Consider the following 15,581-nt stretch of genomic DNA (forward strand, 5'->3'; position numbering starts at 1 on the left):
TCATAGTGCCTATAATTTTCACAGATTTCCATTTTAGAATTAACAGATAAACTCCAAAAGATCTCTATTAATGGATAATGCACTATAGCCATTAACATACATGATAAATTGAATGTTAAAAGTGGCTAGGTGATATAGTCGATAAGAGTACTGGGTTGGAAATCAGGAACTCATCTCCCCAGGTTCAAACCTAACCTCAGACACTTACTTGCTGTATGATCCTGGGCAAGTCATTTAACCTTGTTTGCCTTAATTTCCTCATCTGTAAAATGAGCTGAAGAAGTAAGCAACAAACCATTCTAGTATCTTTACGAAGAAAACCCCAAATGGGGTCATGAAGAGTCAGACACAACTGAAAACAACTGAATAACAATAAATACAATGTTAAATAGAAAAATTCTGTGTTACCCGAGTCAATAATATTATCTTCCACTATGCATTAGAATAAATAAGCACATTTGACCAAAAATTTGAGTAAATTGAGTCAAGAGGGATGGGAAACTCTCAATTAAAACTGAAGAAACAACGCAGAATGCGATACATGCAAAGGAGACATAAGGGAAAATACTATGGTAAAATACAAAGTGGGAGAAATCACTCAGCTTGAAAAAAGGTGGAGGGAATTTCCCTCACTGGAGGTCTTTCCTTTGAGATCTTTTCCTCTGTCAGCAATGTTTAAAAAGGAGTATGGATCAGATTCTTAGGCCAGGTTGGGCTGCATATTGTATTATCCATTGTTACTCTGAGATTCAAGTATACTGTGGAATGTACTCCCATGCTTTATCAGGCATGAAAAATAGTCTCTGGAATAGATGGAGATGAGAAAGGATAGGATGAGATTTGCTAGTCTGTGATGGCTGGAATGTAGTCTGTGAAGAGAAGTAAAAATGAAAAAAAGGTTGTGGGAGTAGGCAAGATCCAGGCTAAGGAGTTGGTATTCTATTCTATAGACAATGAGAACCACTGAGGGTTTTTGAACAAAAGAAGGACGTGATCAGATCTGTGCATTTGAGAGATCTTTTTGGTGTCTGTATAAAATAGGAATTAGTGAAAGGAAAGACTGGAGATCAGTTAGGAGGTTATTATAATAATTTAGGTAAAAAGTAATTGGCACCTTACAAGGAAGGGAAAGTGATGATGTGCACACAATACAAAGAACAAGATGTATACAAAGAAATACAGTACAAAAGAGAATGTGATGTTGCATAAGACGTGAAGAAGGATGTTTTGAAAGCTAAGTGGGGAGCAAGATCACTTCTGACCAGGGTTATCAGGAGTAGGCTATATGGGGACGTAGTATTTGTGCTGGGCCTTGAAGGATTGGCAGGATTTCACTGGTGGAGATGGGGGGAGGAGACTAAGGAATGACATGGTCATAAGTATAAAGGTATTTTTATATCACTTAATCCCAGAGTTAGAAGGGACCTCAGCCCACCTAGTCCAATCCACAGAGCAAGAGTTCCCCCCACAATATCCCTAAAAAGTCATCATCTAAGTTTTCCCTTAAGATCAACAGTTCAGGGAAAACCCACTAACTATGAAGGTAACCCATTCTACTCTTGTCTAATGAATAGAGTAATGGACCTAGAGTCAGGAAGACTCAAGTTCAAATCTAGCATCAGACACTTACTAGCTGCTTTCCTTAGTTCTCTCAACTGTAAAATAGGGATAACAGCACCTTCTTCACAGGGTTGTTATGAGAATCAAATGAGATATTTGTAAAATGATTAGTACAGTGCCTATGCTCATTCCCTCCTCTTCCCCTCCCTCCAGCTCTACATTAGGAAGTTCTTTCCTTACATGAAACTGAAATCTGCCTCACTATAATTTCTACCCTCTGTTCCTAGTTCAACCTTCTGGGGCTAAGCAGAATAAATCTTATCACTGTTTCAGGTGACAGTCCATCAAGTATCTGAAGACAACTATCTTGTCACCCCCCCCCCCCTTCACACACACACACACACACACACACACACACAGTCATTCACACCCAAGCATTCTTTTCTCTAGGATAAATACCCCATTTCCTCCCCTCAATCCTCCAATGATATGGTCTCCAGTCCTGTCATTATTCTAGTTGTCTTTTTATGGACTCTATCCAATTTATCAATATCCCTCAAAAATACAGCACCCAGAAATGAATACAAAGCTTCAGATGTGGTCCTATCATAGTGGACTACAAGAAGACTTACCTCCTTCCCCTCCTGGACACTCTGCACATCTCTGCCTTTTTTTCTCTTTCTCTCCCTTCAAGGCTCAGTTCAGGTGCCATCTTCTCCAAAGAAGCATTTATCTGAACTCCCCATGTCATCTCTCTTGCTTGCCTCCAGTTAAGAATGACCTATAAGATCACTCTCTCGTTCTGGATTTAAGGCCAGGAAGACCTGGGTTCAAATCTTACTTGAAATACTTAACTGTGTCTTCATGGACAAGTCAGTTAGCCTCTGAACCTGCTTCCTCATCTGTTAAACAGTATAATAGGGCTCAGATTCAATCTAGCTCAGATTCAATCTGGCCCACTGGTATTAGCACCACAAATGCTCATATTCCTTAAGAGTCTGGCCAATATGGCAGATCTTTAATCAACTTTGTTTTTCTTTGACAGAAAAAAAAAACTCAGCATAATAGATGATAACATCTGTAGTACTGGCATATTGGGAGGGTCAAATGACATAATATATGTAAAAAATTTACAAAGTTTCATGTATTACATATATATCAGTTATTGTTCTCAACTATCAGTAAGTATTTCTTAAGCAGCTACTAAGTGCCAGGGACTGTCTTGCTGGACACTACTTCGTATCTTACTTGAGAATGTGTAATTCCCCCCACACACACACTCCCAACTAAATTATTTTATGTTAGTCCCTTCAGGGCAGGAACTGTCATTTTTTCCCCATCATTATATTCCCAGAACTAAGCACAAAATCTGGCACAGAGTAGGTTCTTGATAAATGCTTTCTGTTGATGAATTGGAAAAGAAAGGAAAATTCCTAAATTCCTTTTGCTGGTATTGAATGCTTTCTGCAAACCTGAGAGTTGTTATTAAAAACTTGGAAGAACTATCACTAACACTGTAAAATTTCCATTTCAATGCCTATGTGCAACTAAGAGAACCTTTTTGAAGTGGAAAATTTTCAGTGACAGATGTGATTTTAGTTTTCATTATGTATATATGTGGAATTAATCCTAGAGGCATAAAGATAGTGAAGACCCCAAAAGCCATATATTTTAAAAGAGTAGTGTACTTTATTTTATTTTATTTTTTTACTTGGTAGATGCACTGGGGTAACCGCAAGGAAAAACATATGTTATGCAAATATAGAGGATCTATGGCAATTCCTTCCACCAATGTTGATAAAAACAGTCTATAACCTAATGGATAAGTCCTAGGGAGCTGCTCGATATACACAGAAGTAAAGGGACTTGACCAATGTCACACAGCTGTTGAGTATCCAAGGTGGGACTGAAGACCAGGTCTTTCTGACTTCAAGTCCATTAATCTCTCCACTACAACCTCACTGCCTCATAAAGGAAACTGAGGCTCAGGGAAATTAAATGGTTTGTCCAAAATCACAAAGATAGTAAGCAAAAGAGCCAGGATCAAACCTAGGCCTCTTACTTCACATCTCACCCTCTTGACACTGTGCCATATAGAAACATGGAAACCAGTAAATATTTTCTTCTTCGAGCTATTTTGGTCAAAGGATCAAATCAAATGCAAGTTAACTAATTGCCTAGACTAGATTATTTTTAAGGTCTCTTCCCACTCTTAAAAAATGGAAAAGAACTGAATATGTGTGTGAATATATGTGCATATATACATATATGTATATATATTCACACACATATGTATGTGTGTATACACTTCATTGTTCAGTCATTTCTGACTCTTCATGACCCCATTTGGGCTTCTCTTGGCAAAGATTCTGGAGTGGTCTGCCATTACCCTCTCTAGATCATTTTACAGATAAGGAAACTAAAACAAACAAGGTTAAGTGATACCACTACTAAGGGTCACACAACTACCAAGTGTCTGAGGCTAGATTTGAACTCAGGTAGATGAGTTTCCCTAACTTCTGATTGGACACATATTCATTGTGCCACTTAGCTGCCCATATACATATACATACTTATTAATGTGTATATGTATATATGTATGTATAAAAATGTATATATATGTTCAAATTTGTGTGTGTATATATGTAAAGTGTTTAAGAGATAATTTTCCTTCTTATACAACAATCTATAAATCAGGTTTTACAGATGAGGAAACTGGAACTCAAAGAGCTAAATTATTTACCCATAGCTATTAAGTGATAGAGCCAGGACTTTAATCCAGGTCTTCTGAATTCAAATCCAAAATTCTTCCAAATACATCAGAAGGCCTCCCTTTCACACAGCCTTATTTATCACCTAGAATAGTGAACCTGTTCTTTTTCCTAAGAGATTATCCCACAAGAGAATCAGTCAGCCCAACTCAATTTTTCATAATTTTTAAAAATGCATCTTTTTAAAAAAAATTCTATCCTTAATGTTTGAGATAAAGAATTTGTCTCAAGTTTTGGAATATGCACCTTCCCCAGATAATTATAGATGTCTAAAATGTCTTCCCCTGATGTTTGCTTAGTCAAAGTTCAGATTATGTTCAGTTCTTAATCTTTCATCATATATCAATCCCTCCAGCCCTTTAATCATTCCTGTTGCTCTTCTCTGAACTACTTCCAATGGTAGTAAATCAATTAAGTGATGTTTGTAAAGTACTAGAAAAATTGAAAAGTGTGGATAAGTGCAGTGTATTATGAAAACTAGTACTGCACTTAAAAGTTAATCTAGTGTTCTAGGTGTGGCCTCAGTTTTTAGAGAGACTTATTTCATATAGATTGATTAGTAATCTAATGAGATGGAATGGTGATTTTTCTCCTTTGATGATTTCACTCCTTTCTCTGAGGCAAAAGACCACATATTTCTTTGATCTGCTTATTCAGCTTTTATGCAGCTATTCAGAAATATTCAGGCAGTTGTGTCAAAGAAAGCACAAATATTTCAGTTGGATAGAGGAAAGAATATATTGATTATTAGAAAAAAATAAAAGATAGGAATGTACAAGCAGGATAAAATAAAGTTCCACCACAGTAAGGATCTTTAAGAAGAAAATAAGCAATTATCACTTCTGGATGATTAAGAACAAAGGTTCTTAATCTGGAGTCCATGAACTTGATTTTAAATATTTGGAGAATTTCAATATAATTGGTTTCCTTTGTAATCTCAGGTATTTCACTTTATACATTTAAAAACATGATTCTAAGAAAGGGTCATATGTTTAACCAAATTGCCAAAAGATGCCATGACACAAAAAAGTTTAAGAATACCTGATTTTACACTTTTAGCCTCTCTTTAGGTGGTGAGAGCGAGCCAATGATCTCTCCAGGAGTAGAGGTTAAAGAGCTATAAGCTCATGTAGTGGCCCCTTTCTTGGCATAGTTCCAGATTGCCTTTCAGAATGGTCAAACCAATTCACAGTTCTATCAAAAGTATGTTATTAGGGGTGTCCAGGTGGCTCAGCGAGTAAGAGCACCGGCTCCAGTGTCGGGATGACCTGGGGATCAAATCTGGGCTCGGATACTTAGCACCACACCCAGAAATAACTGGCCGTGTAACCTTGAGCAATTTACTTAACCCCAATTGCTTTAAAAAAATATATGTTATTGTATGTCCATATTTCCATTCAACTCTTCCAATACTGACTAGCCCCAGCAATTGTCATCTTTTGCCAATATGCCAGGGAACAAAGTGAAACATGAAAGTTTTTTTGAAATGCATTTCTCTCATTATTATTGAGTTGTAGCAATCTTTCAAGTGATTCATAATATTGCAATTAGAGTAGTGTTGTTAACAATAATAATAATAACTTGAGTATGTTCCTAACAACTGGCTAGGTCTACTGTCAGCCCATGAAATAGGTTGAAAAATATGACTGTTACTTCTTTATACCCCACTCCCTCATTACTTTGGTAGTTGTTTGTTTGGGTGTCCTTCTCTCTCAAAGAGGACCAAAATGGCATCATTATGTTGGAGTCAAGGTACAGTGTGTCTAACTATGATTGATCAGACCCAATACAAGCACAGAAGGCTCTACCAGAGGTTGGGCACAAATAGCCCAAATGAACATTTAGATAGGAGATGTTTCTAAATTTGTACATCCATGTTTCTTTTTAGCTCTGGCAATTCTGCATTGTTTGCAGAACACAGGACCTTCTTTGATGTGGGCAAACCATGCTAGGTGGTCCTTTGTCAGTGTCTCCTATGGCATGCAATTTCAGGGAGACCTTGAGAGTGTTCTTGTATTGCTTCTTCTGACCTCCATATCAGCGAGCACTTGCCTTCTGTGAGTAATAGTCTTTTAGGCAAACATACCTTTGGCATTTAAACAGTGTAACCAACCCTTTAGAGCTATGCTCTCTGCAACAGAGTTAGGATGTTTATTAGTTTAGCTCAAGAAAGGACCTCAGTGTCTACCTTATCTTGCCTGGTGATCTTCATAATCTTCCTAAGACAATTCAAATGGAAGTGATTCAGTTTCCTGCATGGTTCTGGTAGATTGTCCAGGTTTCAAAGGCATACAACAATGAGATCAGCACAATGGGAGAGGCAGCAGGCAATATGCACCAGACAGATCAAACCACCTTGTAACCTAAGTCTCTGATGGAGAGAGCCCAGTACACTAATCCCAAGAGCCTTTGGAAAAGCAATGCTGCCAACCCAACATCAAATGGTTCAACATCACGATGGAGAGCTGGGTGCATTTTTTTTTTGCAGACAGGAAATAAGGAGTCAGTGAAAAAGGAAAGACTGAATAGGGAGCTTATAATTTATAAGAGACATAGCTTATGAAACAAGAAGGAACTGGGAAGAAATGGGATTGAGTCCAGGCTTAGAGAGAAGAAACATCTCTTCCTCTGAGATAAAAGAAAGAAGGTAGAATGAATGAAGATTCACAGAGTTTAAGGAAAGGATGTAGCTATAAAGATGTTTTAAGGTTTAGAAGAGTGAAAGATGAAGTAGTTCATGCAAGATGACCTTAATCTTCTTATGGAAATAAGACCTAGGGTTATCAGTGAAGACTGGCATGGAAGAGTAGAAAAGAGTTACAAACGTCTGGAATAGTTCCTATGGAGAAATTAATAGGGAGTCAATATGAGACAAATTTAAACATTCTTAAGTAGACTTGAGGGTTCTAACTTGCCTTTCCCTATTCCTAACTCTCCTTTTCGAGCTGCATGCCATCATACTTCCATATTTAGGGCAAGATAGTCTTGTGGAAAAGGAAAGAATAAATCTTCATTATAGAATTGTAGAATAAATATTCATCTGTGGAGTGTTTGCTAGGTCAACTTCTCAGCAAACACTCTACAGATGAATAACAATCAATAAATCTGTCAGCATACACTGAGAGTCCATTTTGTTACTCTACCCAGAAATAAAGGAAACTGCAGAAGTAGAAGACATAAGCTCTGCCCATAAGGGGTTTAGAGTCTAATAGGAAAATAGAACAAATAGGTAGAAATAAATTTAAATAGCAGAAACACTTAAACACATTCACAACCAACCAGGTGAAAAGTTGATTCTTATAGAAGAAAAAAATGCCTAAGTGATAAGTATTCAAGCAACTGTAAAGTTACACTCAAGGATATTCCATCTTTTTCTCCCCAGAAAAATTACTTATCCCTTAATACACAGAAGAGATGAAGTCTAACCATTCTGATATTATTTTTAGTAATATTTTTTTCTAATTTTAATATTCATTTTTAAAATTTTGAGTTCCCAGTTATCTCTCTCTCTCCCTCCCTCACCACTCCTTCCTTAAGACAATAAGCAATTTGATATAGGTAATGTATATGCAATCATGTAAAACATATTTCATTATCAGCCATGTTGTAAAAGAAGAAACAGGTCAAAAGAAAATAACCACCAAAAAAAGTGAAAATAATATGTTTCCATCTGCTTTCAGACTCTATCAGTTCTTTCTCTGGATATGGATTTTCCATCATAAGTCCTTTGGAATTGTCTTGGATCATTGTATTGCTGAGAAGAGCTAAATCTGTCATAGCTAATCATCAGATAATATTGCTGATACTGTATACAATGTTCTTCTGGCTTTGTTCACTTTGCTTTACATCAATTCATAGAAGTCTTTCCATTTTTCTGAAGTTTACCTGATCATCATTTCTTGTAGTAAAATAGTATTCCATTACATTCATATGCCAATTTGTTCAGCCATTCCTCAATTTATGGACATCCTCTCAATTTCCAATTCTCTGCCACCAAAAGAAAAAGAGCTGCTATAAATATTTTTGTACATGTAGGTCCTTTTCCCCTTTTTGTGACCTTTTTGGGATATAGACCTAGTGTTGTGGTTTAAACCCAGGGACACCAAAAACTGTTGCAGTTGGGGCTCTGCCCACCCAAAAACTGTTGGGGTTTCATGATGTGTTACGGTGGAACTGCTAATCCAAATATAAGCATTTATTGAAATTAATGCCTCTCATAAAGCGTTAAGTTCCAAGAGAAACCAGCAACTTCAGAGAAAGCAAGATGGATTTTTATAGGGTAAAGATGCAATTACTTAACAGAAATTTACATAGAATAGAGGAATATCATTAATATTAAAAAGGCAGGAGGATGTTAAGGGATTAGGTAATGGAGGAGGGGTCCATCTATGGTTCGGTGGTTAAGCATTCTGGTCATGCTGCCCTCCAATTGGCTAGCTATTGTGGTCCTGTCTGGTCAAGATATATAATTAAGTATTGTGGTCCTGTCTTGAGCTAGATGGATGATGTGATTGTGACTGAATACAAGAATACCCTTTTTCTGTGGGAATGGGTCTGGGGGCAGTGACTAGGTAGAGGCTGTAGCTAGGTTACTATCACATGGACACACCTGTTGTTTTTGTGCGAACTAAGAGTTCAGGGACACACCTGTTGTTCCAGTGAGCAGTGAGGCATATATGAAGAAGTTAGGACATTGACAGGCAGAGTTAGGTAGGTACAGTGGGTCTGTTATTCGGTGGAGCCAGATCTATAATCAAGTTAGAATATTGGGACTGGGGGCAGCTTTATTAGGATTCCATCACTAGTAGTGGTATTGCTGGATCAAAGGGTATACACAGTTTTACAATCCTCTGAACATAGTTCCAAATTGCTCTCTAGAATGATTGGATCAGATCACAACTCCACCAACAGTGCATTAGGATCCAATTTTCCCACATCCTCTCCAACATTTATCCTTTTCTTTTTCTGTCATATTAGCCAATCTGTTTCTGCCATTCCAGAATTCACTTTAGGATGCTATTTTATAGTTGTTTGGAGGTGAACATGGGAGAGTTGACTATATTAAATTAGAAGTTTTTGCACAAATGAAACCAGTACAACCAAGATTTTTTTAAAAAGCAGAAAACTAGGGAACAAATTTTACAGTGTGTCTCTGATAAAAAACCTTATTTCTCAAATATATAGAGAACTCAGTCAAATTTATAAAAATACAAGCTTTTCCCCAATTAATAAATGATCAAAGGATATGAACAGGCTAATTTCAGATGAAGAAATCAAAGCTACCTAAAGTGATAAAGTTCCAAATCACTTTTTATTGGAGAAATGCAAATTAGAACAATTCTGAGGTACCATCCCATACCTACTAGATTGGCTAATATGACAGAAAAAGAAAAGTGATTTTAAGGACCATGACATAGAAATGCTGTAAGTTTAGGGGTTTTATAACGTTCTTTTACTCTAAGGATATACATAGTAAAAACATTGAAAACACTCTAACAAATAAGGAACTTCTTCAGTATTTAAAGTATCTGCAAACCTTCAACTATTAGTACACACATGGAACCAAAAATTATTCACTTCCTGGTAGCCATCCCCTGGTAATGAGCCTCTCTAAACTTAAATAAAATATTCCTCAGCTATCAGACAGAAAAGTCCATCACTGGGCCAATATTTGAAGCCTTTCCATTCCAACATAACCTTCAAAAATTGGCATTCATAGACATTGCCTTCAATAGCCCTAAACACTTCCAGATCATAATAAGCCATCAAAGAAAGATTTTAATGGAGGAAGTAAAAAAAAATTACCTGTAAATTATTATAGTTTCCACTATTATTATGTACTTCTTAGAAAACATTTTTCCCTAATTTCAAAAATTTCTCTTCTTTCATCAAAACTGGACAACCACTTACTTGAAAATAATTTATGAATTTAGTGTATCATTTATCCATATGAGAGCCCTCAGTAGTGCATCCGCCTATTTGAAAAAGCATCTTGGCCATGTCAGAACAGTATTTTAATGGACTCTTAGCTCTAAGGACTTATAATACAAAACATTATTTTCCAAGTTTCCATTGAAAGAAACAAGTGCATAATTTGAGCTTGCTTGAGCCATTGACTGATCTAGGCTGATGACTGCTCAAAACTTTCAGTAAATGAATGACTTCTGAATTTAAAATTGGCCACAATTTATTGTGGAACCCTTAAATATCCTTTAAGCTGTACAGACACAAAAAAATTCTAAATGCATAGGAATTCTCACCATAGGCCACAATGAACAAAGACATTTTTTTCTAAAAGCATACAACTGTATATTCATATTTGTTTTCCAGAGAGACTATTCACAACAGGCCAGCTAAATATCTTCTGCATTTTCACCATTTAAAGAAATAATCTTAAAGCCACAATTTTCCTTCCAAGGGAGACAATATCAAAGTATTTGCATGAGTTTTACAGTTTCCATCTAAATGTTGAGCATCATCTGTGGACACAGCCTACATTAGGGAACCTAAATTATGTCCAGTTCTGCGGTCAACAGGCAAGACCAATTTTTACAAACAAGATTGTCAAAATGCCAGAGGCTTTCACACCAGAGGAAGACAAGCCTTTTGCATTCTTGTGACATCTCAAAAGTTTCAATTCCAAAGAAGTTTGAGTTGAAAGAACTGAATCAGAAGGGAATCTATGGGAATTTGTCTCCATCCCATTCTACCAGATTAAATAACTTTTCAATGTTAGTAAAGCTCATGGTATTTGAAAAAGTTACCACTGGCATAGAAGATAGGCTGCTAGATTTGGAGTTAGGAAGAACTGAGGTCAAATCCTATTTCATGTATCTGTTAGCTGTGGAGCCCTAGGCAAGTCACTTAACATCTCTCAACCTGTTTCTTCACCTGTAAATTGGAAGTAATAGCACATATTTCATAGGATTGAAGAACAGAGATAAGCTATGTAAAAGAGCTTTGCAAACTTTAACGTGCTATATAAAAGCTATCTATTGTTACTATAACTTCACGAACAAGGACACTTCATTTGATTTGTTACCTTGGTCCATGGCCTATTGTGAAGGGAAGCAAGTTTAAATTAAAGCTTTGGTTTGATATTGAGCATAATTTCTTGACTTTTGGAATAATAAAACACTTGGAAGAGCTACTGAGGGAGAACATGGAATCTCTATCTCTGGAAATTCTCAAGTCAAGAATAGACAATAATGGGAACTGGGTGGAGTAGGAATTCACTTGCCCAAAAACAGGGAGCTAGACCAAATTGTCTTGCAAGTCCTCTCCACGTCTAAGGCTCCAAAACACCATGAGTGTGTAATGCCAAGCACAAGCAACTTCCAGGTTAGGATTACGAGCATAGCAAACTCCATTTATTCAGTGACAGATTAAGGCAAAAAAATCACAGAAAATCAAAATACAGCATTCACCATGTGTAACTCAATAATTTAGTAAGTCCTCCATTCAACCACAAAGAACTTTTGGGAGCAGCATTGTGGAGGCAGAGAGAGAGAGAGAGAATTGCTGGGGGCTAGAGTTTCTGAGAGAGAGAGAACTGCCAGCCAAAGCCACCCAGATTGCTGAGGGCCAGTTGGAGCTGTCCAGGACTTTTGATAAGTGCCTCCTGGAATTGCCTAGAACTGAAGAGGCATGACAACTAAGGTCCAAGTACTCCACCCCTGGAGAGAACATTCATTTAGTCACTCACAAAGTCTTCTCTCTATTCAACTGGAGATTAGTTTCCAATCATAAACAAAATACATTCATTTGGTCAGTCACAAAGCACAAAAATCAAATACTTCATCCCTGGATCACCACTGAATTACAATTATCAAGAGTTACCACCAAGCACCTTCTCAAAGGGGAAGTGGAGAGCACAAAGGCCATCTACTTCTAAGCCACAAAAAGGTTACCATATCATCACAGCATTCAATACCCAAGGAGAGGTCTTTTCTTCATCTTGACCCAAGGCAAGTTCTCAGCAATCTCTGTTCCTGGGAAGACAAAGCTTAACAAAGCCACAATATACTTTGCTAGCATCCTCATCAATTCACTCTCTGCCTGCAGAACAATCTCAGGACCCCTGAAAACATCAGCAAGACCCTCCTCCAGGATTTCTATAAACATACAACAAGAAAATCCTCCTTCAGGGCTTCTGAACTAACAGCACGGTTCCAGGACCTCTGCAACAATAGCACTGTCTTTTACCAGCAGAGGAATCTGGCAAAGTAACATCAAAACAGACAGAAAAAATACCAGCACCACAGTCATGCCTCTTCAGTTCTAGGCAACTCCAGGAGGCACTTATCAAAAGTCCTGGACAGCTCCAACTGGCCCTCAGCAATCTGGGTGGCTTTGGCTGGCAGTTCTCTCTCTCTCAGAAACTCTAGCCCCCAGCAATTCTCTCTCTCTCTCTGCCTCCACAATGCTGCTCCCAAAAGTTCTGCTGGCCTCTGTCTGCTTACGCCTCTCTATCCATGGCACCAGCTCCTCCTAGTTCAGCCCCGTCTCTTCACATCAAGTCCATCCCACAAGTGGGATTCACAAGCTCTGGGTTTTAACATTTAACCCAAAAACCAAACCAATACAAGGGGATCTTTAAATTCCATTACCATTACAGAGTGTCAGGATGTAGAGAAGGGTAAATGCCACATTACTTTATATTTACAAAATAGCTGTCATTAAACAAAATCCTGAAAGATAATTATTTTCCACAGTCTTATGATACCAATGACATTCCCACCTTTATGACACCTGAGTCCTCCCCACCCAGTCAAAGAGGAGAAACATTTTCCACACAATCACAAGAAATTAGAGTCACAAGGTATCTCATTGACCACCTACTCCAACTCACAACTGAATAAAGAATTCCCTATCTAACAAATGGTCATCCAGTTTTTGCTTAAAGAGCTCTAATAATAGGTAGTATTTCCCACTGCCTAAAGTTCCTAAAGTTGCCAATGATGTATTTATCTAAGTCACTGATAAAAATGTCTAGTAGAAGAGGCCTAAGTACAAATCCTGGCTTGGCTACTTGCTATCTTTGGGCTTTCCTTAGTCATTTCCCTTCACTGGGCTTCTATTTCCTCATCTTTAAAATGAGGTTGGGTTCTATTAGATAATTTCTAACACATTTTCAAATCTGTGATTCTATGTAAGTATAACCCACTACACAGTTGCTGCCCCAACCTAGGTTAAGTGCAAGCTAACATTATCTACTTTGTCTCCCTTGTCTTGAGAGAAAGAAATCAGCAGATTAGAGTTCTCAATGTTCTTTACCCCAAATTGCCACCAAGTGAAATTTCCAGAGTTCAGTGACCTCCCAGAGGCCTCTCTAAACCTTTATCCTTAACAATAAGGAGAGTGCATTTGCACAGTTTGTAACCTTGAGGGAACTCCCACCCTAGAAAATTCATTGGAGTATTGACTGAGCCAAGTGTATTCTGCCAACTCAATCTCTCCAGGATGGCCATGAGGCGAGGAATGGAATTAAATGACCCAGAGAGTATGAAAAGAAAGCAAGGAGTTGTTATATAAAAATCAATGATGCAGGGAATTGTTTTTTAAGAATGACTTTCAGGGTGATAAGCTGAACTTTGGTTGATTCGATAGTTTTTTTTATTTGTTTTCTCTCTCATGCCTTTTTTTTGTCTTAATGTAGCCCATACCCTTCTCAAATGAAGACCCCTATAACCCTAGTTCAAAACATCTTTGATCAGCATATCAGACCTCACAAACCCCTACTGATACTTCTCTCTTATTAGACCAGAGGAAGTAATTCCAAGGAAAGGAAAATATGTGGATGTGGAAATAAGTGTAACCTAGACATTATGTTCCTTGGTCACTCCTCAGCTGGAAAATCTCTGCCTCAGAAACTGTGCCTTGTTCTTCCCACAGAGCCCAGACCTGGTGATGTCATCTTCTGGGCTGAGAGCTGCTTTCTCTATTGTTCTCTATTGAATTATAATGGGTTGATATGTGGCCACAAGGAAGTGATCCCTAAGTGTGTGAGCTAGCCCAGAGACCATGGTCATTTCAGCTCATTTGTGAATCAGACCCACCACCACCAGTATACCCAGACAATAAGCAAGTCTGCCTTTTGAACTTCTCTGTTTCTGCCTAAGTGACACCTTCCCTAGACCTGCTTGAGATTTGAGTTGGGATGAGAAAATGCCTTTCAGTTCCCCATCATGACCAGGACAGCTAGCACTGGCCATGTAAATCACCCCAGGGCTTCATTTTACCCATACTAGAGGGGTGAGGTAGAGGGGGTGCCCTTTGTCTTGCATTCCTATGGTAGTAGACAGATTGCTTCTATCTCCTATTTACAATCATTGTATTTGTATAGCACTTTAAGGTTTATGAAACAATCTTCACAAAATCCCAACAGAGAGGTAATATAAGTGCTATTATTCCTATTTTATAGATGAAGAAACTGAGGCCCCAGAAATGAAATGATTTGCCAGTGGCCACATGATTAATTAGTGTTGAGCAGAGATCCAAACCCAATTTTCCTTATTGCAATGTTAGATCCCTTCAATCTCTTTACACTATATTACTAAATCTACAAAATTAAATTTTCAAGAAAAAAATGGCATTCATAGTCAGTTTTCACCCTGCAGTTCTACTGATACTATGACTTTTCTGGATGGGGTGAAATGATAGCTATCAAGGTGGAACTTCTTGGCTCACTTAGTATAATAAGACTCATCAAAGGTTCTCAAGCTTGCTGCTGACCTATTGAAATTATTGCCACATTCCACAGCCTCAAAATACACTACCACAATTTATCTGGGAAGTCAGCAACAACGCTTGCTGGACTGTCTCTGCTGCAACAGCAAAAAGGGGATGACTTGGATTTTAATGACGTTTTCTTATATTTAGCCGTTTTTGTCTAGTTCTAGTGTGTGTGTGTGTGTGTGTGTATGTGTGTGTGTGTGTGTTAATTTGTGCCTTTCAAAAAGCTGAGATTACAGAAAGAACAGTGATGAATTAAAAGCCTGTAGGATTAGGGTTACCTCTCTGTCCTACTTAACATGATTTGAAGGAAAGCTCCATTAGACTAGGAGCCAAGAGATGTGAAGCAGTTACTAGCTATGCTGCTAAATAGCTGCATGGCCTCGAGCAAGTCTCACTACCCTGGGTGGCATTTTCTAAGAGCACTTGACATGGAATAGATATAGATAGATAGATAGATAGATAGATAGATAGATAGATAGATAGATAGATAGATAGATAGATAGATAGATAGAT

Source organism: Petaurus breviceps, unplaced genomic scaffold (assembly GCF_028583685.1).
Source record: "Petaurus breviceps papuanus isolate PSGF00001 unplaced genomic scaffold, PetGlider_PUasm1.0 140, whole genome shotgun sequence".
NCBI classification, from domain to species: domain Eukaryota; kingdom Metazoa; phylum Chordata; class Mammalia; order Diprotodontia; family Petauridae; genus Petaurus; species Petaurus breviceps.